This window comes from Pecten maximus, chromosome 12, assembly GCF_902652985.1.
Source record: "Pecten maximus chromosome 12, xPecMax1.1, whole genome shotgun sequence".
In the NCBI taxonomy this organism is placed as follows: Eukaryota; Metazoa; Mollusca; class Bivalvia; order Pectinida; family Pectinidae; genus Pecten; species Pecten maximus.
The window spans coordinates 1,920,072-1,932,865 of NC_047026.1; the positions used below are offsets into that span (position 1 = coordinate 1,920,072).

General features: G+C 37.9%; 1 long non-coding RNA gene across 1 annotated transcript; it reads left to right on the forward strand.

The window, feature by feature from the left end:
• Positions 1-5,660: 5,660 nt before the first annotated feature.
• Positions 5,661-9,282, forward strand: LOC117339797. The gene is made up of 2 exons (XR_004535322.1): positions 5,661-6,061; positions 8,325-9,282. It is a non-coding gene; the product is annotated as an uncharacterized LOC117339797 (long non-coding RNA).
• The last annotated feature ends 3,512 nt before the right edge of the window (positions 9,283-12,794 follow it).

The window sequence follows — 12,794 nt, forward strand, 5'->3', positions numbered from 1 at the left end:
GAAGCGCGCAAGGGGTCTTACTGTGGGAGGAAACCGGAGTACCCGGGGAAAACCCACATGGTCGGGCAGGTGACCCCATACCTTTTCACGTCCGATCGGGGAATCGAACCCCGGCCGCCTATAGGTGAAAGGCAAGTGTGTTACCACTGTGCCACCCGACCACCCTATATATTGCATCAGACGGCATCAGGTAATACCAGAAACGTAGAAGAGGTAGTATATTTAAAAATCGCGCCCTCTGCGATATAGTGTTTATATAGACTTTGTGAGTAATACAGAATTTTACAAAAATAAAAAAGTATTCATGATCAGTACTCGGATGTAAAGCATTCCAACAACAACAACAACACCAACAACAACAACAACAACAACAACAACAACAACAAAAATATGTACATTTTGTATGTATAAAAAGAAGCAAAAAAAAAACAACATATGGAAACATTTTGCACCACAGAGTGGTTTAAGGTAAGTATTAATTAATGTGAATTATACTTTGCTAGAGCAAGCCATTAGTCTATTTGTTTCATAACAAAACATATTCAACTGTCAAACAGCAACTGACTGCAACAGTCACATAACGCTGCCAGTATTCAGCGTGCGGGATGACTACTAGTTTCAACTCTCTGTTGAGAGCTGAAACAAGAATAAGAACCAGGGTAACATAAAGGGTAAGTGAAGACAATCAGTAGCAATAGCACTTATTACAAGTTATATTTTATCTGTCATTCACTGGCATTTGTGTTTGAGGCACCGTTCTTAATAATGGTCATTGACGGGACATGGCCGTAGGGTACAAGATCGCCCTCACGTTGAATTGAAACATTTTCACCAGAGAGATTTTTTATGAAGATTTTCCCGTCAATCGAATGAATTTTATTTAGGTCATAATTGAGAAGCTCTGCACTGACCCTAGGGATATCAACAGTGACATAAAGAAAGGTAGCATAAGCGAACGAATAAAAGAGGACCAAGAATCGAGCCCTGTAGAACAATGTAATGATAAACGTGTCAGAAAATACGTAAGTTATATTCTCAGCCAACAGCTCACAGCCATTCAACAAAACCTTCAAATCTACTTTAACATTTAAATCTCGTAAGTGATCAAATTAAGTTATTCTATAATAATTCAAATATTCAAAGAAGAAATGATAAGCACTTCAACAAAGGTTTTCATGACTGCAATTTGGACTGCATTTATGAAACAAGTCGTAATTCAATTAGCTGCACCGATCTAAAATATTCGTCGTTCTATCTCCAAAATCATATGAAAACTGGGTATTTAGTCTGAGGTTAGTTTGGCAGGCTTATTTTAATGGTATTATATTGTATATATAAGAACCTTCTTCCCGAGGGTGAAGTATTTGGGTCAAATTTGAACACGATGTAAACATACCGTAGGCGACCTTCTATAGCGTAAGTCATGGCCGATACTACTCAAACAAAATATTGATTTAAGGCCAGACACATAGATAACAAAATATTTACGATGTGAAGGTCGCCGCGAGATCACCGTTACTGAACTGTACCTTGTTCGGGTTGTTAACTGGTGTACTCATAGGGCGACACCTAGTGTCTGGACACCATACGAGTGATGACGTCACAAGGAGTGTAGATAGGTCCTCATTTACACAGGTACTTGAGACATTGTTACAGTCTATATGTACGCAGAGACATATATACAGAGAGATTGGCAGCTCTCTATTTGCCTTTATGTCTACATGGTGGCCCCTGACCTTCCCACAATCCTTGCGGTCGTTCGGTTAGGTCTTCACTTGACGCCATATTGGAGAAAACTTGAAAACCTGACACATAATTATCGATAATTTAATTTTCTGTTTGAAATCATCGCCCAAATCCAAGGATTAGCTTTAATTGTATTAATATCAAAGTGCAGAAGTGTCATCAATAAAAATATATAGCAATTTGCTGTCAAAGTGTTCGTATTTTAAGTATGAAATTCAAGCACACCGCACGGAAGATCGACGGACATTTTCTAAGTTTTGAAAAGTCCCGGTGGGGTTTTCGAAAATACGGATTAATGTCAACAATATGCATGATCAACAAGACTATATCACATAAGTATGATAGTTTTTTGGATAATGAAGTAACTTTTGTAGTGGCCTATATAAAACGATGTGCTTTTTTGTGTGTATTTAAAATTGACGATATATTGGTCTGACATAATGGCGGATTAACCAGAACTTGTCGAATAAGATCCGGTACATCGATACATACATGCGAAAAGCCCGATTTACCTGTGCTCGCGTGTGTTTGATAGGGAACAAGGCGCTCTCGATAAGGGATATGCTTGAGTGGTCATGAATAAAGGGAGCCACCACTTGTACGGGAAAATAGCGATGTTTCTTATCTCTCTGTAAATATATGTCTCTGGTGTTCTTAACACCTGGGTGTCATTTTAACGAATTTTAATCTAGTCCCCCAAAACGTCTCAAAATGTGCTATAGACACTAGGAAATGTCCCTATACATGGAGACTTAAAAAATTCTCAAGTCCATGTGCTCATCATTATATAGTTATATCTCCAAACAAGAAATATCTTTAAAAAAGATAAACGGCATAGTTTTAATGCTGGTGGTTATAATGTAAAACTGATGGTGAAATAAATTAACAAACTAAAGCGTTTTAGCACGAATAACAAAATGTTATCAATTTGAATCATTTTTGTTAATAATAAGACTGCATTTGAATCAGGAATATGATTTTAATAATGTGTCATTTAAAATGATAATTTATTTATTCAGCTTGCATTCAATCTTATCTTTGTTTCGTATTTAACCGTACATCTGCATTTTGCATTTACCGCTACATTGACCAATCACATAATTCATCTTGACCAGTAACGCCACCTGTCGCGTCATATCCGGGGCCAAAAGAAAATTAAACGGCTATGCCAAAAAAATGTGTCGTGAAGAATATTGTTTTTTTCTTCTAAATACTACAAATTTTAACACCTCAGCCTACCAACAAACCCAGAATGAATGCGAGGGTTGGGGGAGGAGGAAACGGAGTTTAAATAAAGACAAACACATATGTATCAAAAACATACATGTATTATCGAGTACAACTACGAAAGGAAATTCAAATCTTTATCTATGATACATTGTGCAAATTATTTGAGATAGATAACGTAATATATGTATATATAATCCCCGACCGCAAGTTGATTGGGTAAATCGTCCGAGAGCCGAAAGTTCGTCAAGCCCCTGTTTCATCAAAGTTAAGTAAAGGAAATCCCTTAATTAAATATTATAATGGAATCACAGAGAGTTCATCGGTGAAGATTTCCCCCTTATTAAAGTAATGTTTTGCCATGGAATATTTAATTAATGGACCCCAATAGAAATAAGCCTTTTATATAGGCTTTATGTGTAATCCAATGACAAAACCTGATTTCCGTTTTTTTTTTAATGATATTCGATAGTACATTGTGATGCATTTTAACTGTAGTCAATGTATCAATCTGATTAAAATCTAGATGGTCATTCTTACTACGTTACATGAACATCTAACAACATCCCATAAGGGGTCACGTCAGGGTGACCTTTTGGATTAGCCAATCAAATGACTACTTCCAGAATCTTGGAAGTGAATTTTACATGTCCGAATTAGCATGACTAGAGTGTATAGTTTGTCAATTTGTTTCAAGTCATTTCGTCCAATAAAGCATATAGCTATATTCTGTGCCGAAATGGTTTGCTTCAGATGCATGCTGTGACGAAATGTTTTGCTTCGATGACATCGATAAAATGCCAATTCGCCTTGAAAGTGATATACACACATCCCAAAGGTCATCAGAACATGACCCCATATTGGATGTTGTTAGATGTTCATGTAGTGAGAATGACCATCTAGATTTTAATTAGATTGGTCAATGTATGTGATATTGGTCAAAACTATTGACCTGTGATATTTGAGGTACGAGAAAGCAGTCTATATCGTTAATCTGTGATAAAATATTTGATATCATAATACTTTATTAATTTTAAGAAAATCTGTGGTGATTTAATTATCGTCTTATTTATGTAATTGTGATGAATGTAAGTTTTAATATGCCTTTTGCCTGAATAAACATTATTATCATTATCAAAGAAAGTTGACAAAATCGGGTACAGGTATGACCGCAACATTCCGAAATGAATGACGTCATCCTTTATAAAGTAGAATCTGTTTCTGTACCCTGGTTGGTATTTTACGGGGTTTACTTTTGTAAAATACAACAAAGAAATGGCAGAAATATAGCTTATTTTTATAGTTGATGATGTGTGCCAAATAAGTCCCTTATAACTTGATGACTTCCGTAGGAGATAAAGATCTACTGAAGAACAGAGATCTACTTCCGGTGCATCCTGAGTCGCATGCCCACTTCCGGCTTCTTACTCAAGTGCTCCCGGTGGCCATCTATGTCTGTTGTCACCTACAGATATACAGTAATTATAGATAAGTATGTGTGATAAAATAGGCCCAATCTACAAATGTTATCACAGATTTCGTCAGGCTGTTGACCCCGAGGTCATAAGGACAATTAGAAGTAACAGTGATAAAATTCATTCACGGACGCATTTCAAATGTTTTCTTTGTGCCTTGTTTGGCTTTGTATAAACTTTATTTATTTTACAACATTTGTGGAACAAATAATATCAACTTATATTAGTCACTCTTAAAGTGGAAGCCTCTGAGGGGTCTTACTGCGGGGGAAACAGGAGTACCCGGGGGAAACCCCACGTGGTCGGGCAGGTGACTATCTTTCAACGTCCGATCGGGGAATCGAACCCTGGCCGACCTGGTGAAAGTCAAACGTGTTTCCACAGTGCCAACCGACCAGGCGACCACCATTGCTTTATACATAGATACGCCGTTAGTCATGATAGACTGACAATTAATTGTTTAAAGGTATATGAATACGGTTTCAATTCATCATACTCTTTTAAATCGCGTCTAAACCAGCACTGGCACAATCAACCCTCCAAATTCGCTCCTACGTGTTACAGTGTTACCTGGTCGATTAATTTATCACTACCAGGATACGCCTCCAGAAGCCAGAAGGGCTTATATCGGTGTTTTAATTACATAATTACATAAAGTGTCTCCTCATGTCTATGGAAAACACGTCTTTTTCGGGATTGTAATTTTTTTTAAACCTCTTTCCCGACCTATTAACGTCGTATTCAAATTAATTTGTCTAAACACGTAAGACCTGTACGCATGGAAATTGTACTAATCTAGCTTCGGAAATGGTATAAATTGGTATAATTTTCATTCGTACATGTGAGTCGTTTGTATAAATTTACTTGTGAATGTGATAAATAGAATCTAACACTAGTGTCCATGTTATTTTCTCATTGAATAATTCTATATAAAATATTGAATCAATTTAATAAAGTCAACAGGCCGATAGGCTCACGACAAGTTAAATTTCGGGTATGTGTATATATATATTTATATACACGTCTCTGGTTTAATAAGTTGAATTCAGATATGACCTCGAGCGGAATTGAAATACAACTATTGTAACCTTCATTATGATCACAATATATAGTTTCTCTACTGGAAACTGAAAGTACGGGAATCGTTTTGGTATACCACATAATTTTGTGTTAAATGATGACGCCAGACTTCAACGATGTCTCTTCCAGCAGAGGCGGACCAGTTTTATCCGATTTGTCACAGCTTGACATTTCGCGAACACGGCCTGTGAACAAGTCGATAACGGTATGTGTGTACATACGTGGTGTGTCCGTGATATGGACAACGTCCACTAATGACCCCGTGACTGTTTGGACTGTTTGGACTTCCATAATCGACCATGTGTACTCGTACACACACATATTACCGTTATATCGATCGACCTTGCGTTACGTCAGCGGCGTCCAGCCAAGCGGTGACCATAACATCGATACATAGACTCCGGGCTGTTGTTGACAGCTATGTAAGAAAATCCTACCGTGGACGTATATCGTTGGACGAAGCCGGAGGTTTATGGAGAAACGTGTTGGATAATATAACGGGTACCTGTGTTTGGTCACAAACATATACTTAGGTAAGTCGCCATCTTTCCTGATGTAGATATGGACATGCGTGTACAGCAGTTAATTTGCTAATGGTATGGATAGCTTAAATCTTGTTTAAATACAGTTATAAATTTTAGTGCATGCAGAGACGTATATACCATATACAAGTCTCTGATGCTGTGTTATTCATCGAACATATCCACGGAGCTCGTGAAATATGGTCTTATAATTGTGGCTTCATGACTTCGCAATTACTATGAGAAATCGCAAATGCAATGGAAATAGTTACACGTTTTCAGTTCGTTATAAAAGAGAAACACACATATTTGCCGTTATTTTTTGGCGTCATGGCTTCGCAAGCATTGTGAGAGTCCCAATGCAATGGAAAGACTTACACATTTTCAGTTCGTATTGAAAGCGATTCACATATATTTGTCGTAATTTTGAGAGGTGCATAAGAGACCGTAGTTATATGTGTATTTTTTCTCAAATTAACCAGATTTTCTTCCATTTTTGCATGAAATTCATTATTTTTAGAGAACGTATCCCCCAGATTGCATTGCAGCCGTCTGCACCAGTGAAATCTGGGCTATATATATAAATTGACATATTGACATTTTTCGGTGTTACTCCAGTTTTGTCGATGACGGCAGTGGCTGGATTAGGAAGGTTTCACGGACATGTTTGAAAAAGACCATGAGCCGTAGGGCATATTTATATATATAGGGTGATAATATTTTCGCTTACGACCTATAGCTACACTATATCACGTGTATATCATAAAGATCAAATGGACGCCAACCTTTAACCCCTACGGCCACAACATGTATATACATGTACACGTAAACAGACCGAGGATCCGTGCACGATCAGTGACGTATTACAAGCTTGACCCCTCTAGTTTGACCTTGCTTCTATGTATACATAACTAATATATTTACAGGTAGACCCAAAGCGCACCAACAGATGGTCATTAACAATTTACTCTCGCCTTGTATTAATTAATCTAGCGGTGCTACACACTACGGTAGTTGTATCACGTGACCTAGGGAGCTCTATCCCGACATCTTTTCAACTAGCTGCGATAACGTAGCTTTGGACGACGGACGGGCAAATGGCCCGGAGAGCTGTGTAGGCAGGGTACGAATATTCGTTCTACTTTTCAACAAGAGCGAATCGCGAGAAATTGACATTTTTCAGTTTTAGTCCAGTTTTTTCGATGACGGCAGTGGCTGGATTATGAAGGGTAACATGTATTGCTTCCAATTTGAAAAGACCGTGAGCCGTAGGGCATAGTGGAATTTGACATTCCTATAAATATTGACTAAATAGTCCTTTATTTGGTTACTTTGGCTGGACATACAATGTTCATTTACGGTCGACTGATGTCAATTCAAACAACCATTGGATGTTTGGGACTCCATTCAATAACATGGTTGGATTCTATTCTAAAATTTCCTCGCATTATCTTCAGTAAATTGTCCCAGGGTCCATTACCTTACTGTTAAATCTGTCCCATATCCAATCTAATTAAAATCTAGATGGTCATTTTCACTACGTTACATGAACATCTAACAACATCCCATAAGGGGTCACGTCGGGATGACCTTTTGGATTAGCCAATCAAATGACTACTACCAGAATCTTGGAAGTGATTTTTTTGTGTGGAATTAGCATGACTAGAGTGCATAGCTTGCATAATCTGTCAATTTGTTTCAAGTCATTTCGTCCCAGAAAGAATAAAGTTCCATGTATATATATGCTGTTGCCTCAGATGCATGCTGTGACGAAATGGTTTGCTTCGATGACATCGAATAATTGACAATTCGCCCTGAAAGTGAAATACACACATCTCAAAGGTCATCAGAACGTGACCCCTCATGGGATGTTGTTGGATGTTCATGTAACGTAGTGAGAATGACCATCTAGATTTTAATTTGATTGGTCCCATATCATTCCTTATGTAACACTCACAAAGTTTGTCCTCACTATATGAATATGCCCCAGGGTTCATCATTTGCTCTTAATAACTTTTTTTCGGTCATTTCAGATACCGTAATATTTGTATAGCACTGCACGTGTAGCCGTAGGAGAAAGGGTAGATTTCAAAGTTCCTAGAACACGATGCTCAGAATGTATTCAAATATACAGTACTCACCTCTGACTAGCGATGTCTGGTGACGGGTATCAGACTTAGGGATATGTTAAATGTAGGTAACTTGTACGTATGCTAAACAACTTTGATTACACATTGTGATATTTCTCTAATCAATTGTTTCTTATCTTCGACAGTTCTGCGAGAAGCACGATCGACATTGCGGGTGGAAAACTGGAAGAAACAACCCCTTCTTTAGCGAGGAAGATATTTTGTTCAACGAAACAAATATAAACACAAGATTGTTTTTGAGAAGGTCGTGGGCCATATAAGCATTGTAGTGAGCAAGTTTGACGTGTAAATCTCCACAATGTCACCCATATTGATTCTCATATTGGTTTCTACTATGGTTGCCCTATCGATGTTCATCTTTCTTCTCATCAGTATGGCCCTTATATTGATAATGTGTATGGCCACGGGAACTATCATATCCGTCCTGCTGTTTGCCGCTAACGTCATCCTACGCGACAGCAATATACAGCTGTCCGACTTGAACATTCCGGATATGACGCAGATCTTTGGAATGCTGGGAAAAGTGAATACTATTTCTACGACTCAGATGAAAGAACAGTTTTGGAACATGGCTAGTCGGAAAAACGTTACCGCATGTGCACATACGATATTTAACAGAGTGTACCATACCGTGACATTTTCTTACTTCAAATGATGCTGAGTCTGGATATTAACTTCCAAGATGCAAGTTAATTGAGATCGCCAATTTTTACTGAATTCCGGGATTATAACCTGTGCCTTTTCGCCGCAGGGTCTTGCCACGAATTTTCAGGCCCACGGTCCACATACCGGGACCATGGTATCAGGAATACACGCCAAGTCCCTGTGCTAAATGTATCGTAAATGTAGAAAATTGTATTTATGACTGGAAGTGACGGATGACAATGGCAACATATTTGTCTTATTCCATTTTGTGAACACTTTGAATGTTTTCATATTGTGAAAGACACTTGACTATTAATTTATTACTTTTTTTTTTATACATTTCAATATTGAATGCCAGTGTTTTTATATGTGTGATAATATTCTTAAACAGATGTACGTATTTAGATATTGAGAAAATAATATATTTCAATGAAGTACTGTGTTTCTTAAGTTTATTGATATGTACGACACTAAAATGAGAAATATTTATTTTTAATGTTTTTTTTTATTAAACAATATTAATAGCAAAGTGTCCTAACTTCAGACACTCACTGAACGTATCCATGGCAATATATGGATACTCGTGTCGTTTGTCTGCCGGTACGGCGGCATCGGATGTGACGTAAAATGGCGACCAAATGCACAAAAAGAAATGTTGCCATTTAAGTGACAACAATGGCCCTAACGAAAATGTATATATACTAATTTTCACAACCTTGATCAGGCAAATTAACATCACATGCCTGACATACGCCACGGCAAGTGCAGGGAAGGGTCGTTGATACCGTGAACGTGTTTCAAGGACAGATTTTAAAGTACGACTGATATAAATTATCGTCACAAAACAGAGGATGGGTATACTTAGTCATTGTTGGCTTAAGGTGAAGGTCGGATTATATCGCTGTATATACATATATGAAGCGGTTTCCTATATATATTTATAATCGCAAGTGGAAATTAATAATGAGCGTGTGAATTATCCTGTTTTATTGAAGATAACTTTCAAAAAACTAAATTGTCCCTGGTACTGTGTATTTTGCGTATAAAATCATGATTTAGTGATACAAAAGGCCGTTTCATTTGCTTGTTTTGGTACTACGTTTTCAAGTCTAGCTAATTACCTTTTGAACAACTGGGCCCAGGTAGTAATTAAAGAGTGAAGCGATAGATAATCATTTCATATCACAGATTATATTGACAAATGAAACCTTCCGAGCGACTAGAAGTTTTTTTATCTTCCGAACTAGTAAGACAATAACAATATAGAAAAATACTTCTTGAAATTACAAGGCTGTCTGCGTCTGGTTATTAGTGTATTAGTAGTCTCCTGTCCCACCCCCCCCCCCCCCCCCCCCCCCCCCCCCCCACCCCCACCCTGGGGAGGGGGGATCCTCTCGTCTGTCTTACAATCGTACGTGTATATACGTAACGTTTGTCAGCACTCTAGCGGTTTCATTCCTTGAAGGATTTTGACCAAACCTCACACAATGATAAAAAGACCATAATATCTCGGGCAAGTTCGAGTTTCAGGGTTTTTGGGGTCAAGGTGAAGGTCGCTGTTACTATTTTTATCGGGAGTCTATATTGCTTCAGCCACACCAAGGGGCTTGTTTTCGTAAATTGTCGCTACTTGTTGCTCAGTACTTAAGGTTCATGGTCAATACCTCCTGACGGGATATCAGGTCACTCCGAGGGTAAACAGATTTAAATCCTGATGAATTAGAGTGAAGGTCGTATGTACAAAGGGTTCACCTCTTGGACCCGATAACAGATCTCAAGAGCTATATATGATTTCACTATTTATTGCCCGGTGCTACAACGTGTATTTACATAAATCGCATTTAGTCTGATATGTCCAGTGCCAACGTTAGGCGCTGCTGAATTAGATATAAACAGAAAATCTACCCGACATATTTACGGGCATCTTTCTCACTTGGCTTCATGTCACACACGGAAATAACTAGATTCCGTGCGATTATGATGTCAACCGTGAATGGTCTTCTTTACCAACCTGAATCTCTCGAAATATGGTGTTGTTAATTTCTCCATCGGTAATCGACATCTATCACGGTGTAATAATACAAGCAGCAAGTCCTTGAACATCGTAGGCTGCGGAATGCAGAAATGTTACAATCTAGAAATGGAAAATTAACCTAAAATGTTTTTTAAATCCTCACGCTTAGTCGTACGTTTTCCCTGCTGGTTGTAATTTAAGACAGACGTAAGCAGCAGATGTTGAAGAGTCTTCAAAACTAATAAAAACATAAGAGACGTGAAACAATGTTTCGAAAATGGAAATGACGATATCATTCACGTTGCACTTAAAGGGGCATTCCTTCGTTGGATATCAGAAACATGCACCATTTCTATTGATGAAATCTGTGTCCGAAAGATGATTATATGATTGTTTGTGCCTACAAATAATGAATTAACACCGAAATGTACCGGGAAAATGTGTATCGTATACAAATACCGCATGTCTTTGTGGTTATTATGGTGATTATTCGGGTCAAATTAAGTATTTTCAGGACTTATTACTCCAAGAACGTTTGTTTACCTTGAAACTAAAACTGTCGTATTAATGTAAAGATTATAACTTTCACAACTTGGAAGAAATACATATTTTTTAGTAAGTTTATTTTTTACTACTTAAACTTAATTCAAACGAAGGAGTGGCCCTTTAATATCTATTGGACTCAAGGTGCCGACAAGAGATGTTCTTTTGGGCCCCGGATATGACGCGACAGGTGGCGTTACTGGTCAAGATGAAGTATATGATTGGTCAATGTAGCGTTAAATGCAAAATGCAGATATGCAGTTAAAAACGAAACAAAGTTAAAATTGAATGCAAGCCGAATAAGTGGATGTATCTTTTCAAATGACACATTAATAAAATCATATTCCTGATTCAAATGCAGTCTTATTATTACCAAAATTGATTCAAACTGATATAATTTTGTTATCCGTGCTGAAACACATGCATTAGTTCGTTGAATAACCACCATTAAAACTATGCCGTTTATCTTTTTTAAAGAAATTTCTTGTTTATACATATATACAATGTATATATATCTTTCTGTACTATCTGTGGTACAACAAGATGTAAATGTCGTTATCAAACACCATGACCAGAGCTAGCTGACCCCGAATAGCAAAGGTTTGATTTTCCCGTCATAACAAGCCGCAAAGTTCATTCTAATCCTTTCTGAGGACAATCGGAGTCGAAACTACTGTTTCGGGATGTAATGATTACTCGAGATATCCTCAAGGATGTGTAAATGTCAAAGTACACTACCAATTTAGACTGTTGGATACACAATACGGAAACGGCACGCAGCACTAGACGGAAACCATGTGGTTAGCAAAAGGCCGAAATCTCATTATCAGACATGTATGGGACATGTGGTCACGTCCGCCGCACGTCGTGAAACACGAGCGCTGACGTGTTGGTCATCAATGCGAATATACATTTGTGCTCGTGTAATAGTTAGAAATTATATAACTTTTATCAGAGATGTGTCTTGTGTATATTACACATCCCCATATGCTCTCCACGGCATGGTGATCGTTACAGCAGGGCTACAAAGCTATTAGATGCTACTGTTTACACAAACTATCACGTCGCTGTTTGACCGAACAGCTCGGTTTACGGTTATTCTAGACATTCTCGCCAACATTTTGTTTATTAAGAGGAAATATATGCCGTTTTGTTTACACTCTCTTTCCTTCCCTTCTGACTTTCATTACTTTGCCTATCTAGCTGTTCCTCCCTGTTTACGTCATTCCTGTCTCCATTTATTCCTTTATCATTCCTTCCAGGAGAGCTATAGGTTTCCCCTCCATTCATCTCCTATACGTATGATGAGCAAATGACCAAGTAGCAAACCAGTCCGAGTTTCCTCTGGCCCTGACACCATGTCATGACATAGTGTCAGGGCCAGAGGAAATCG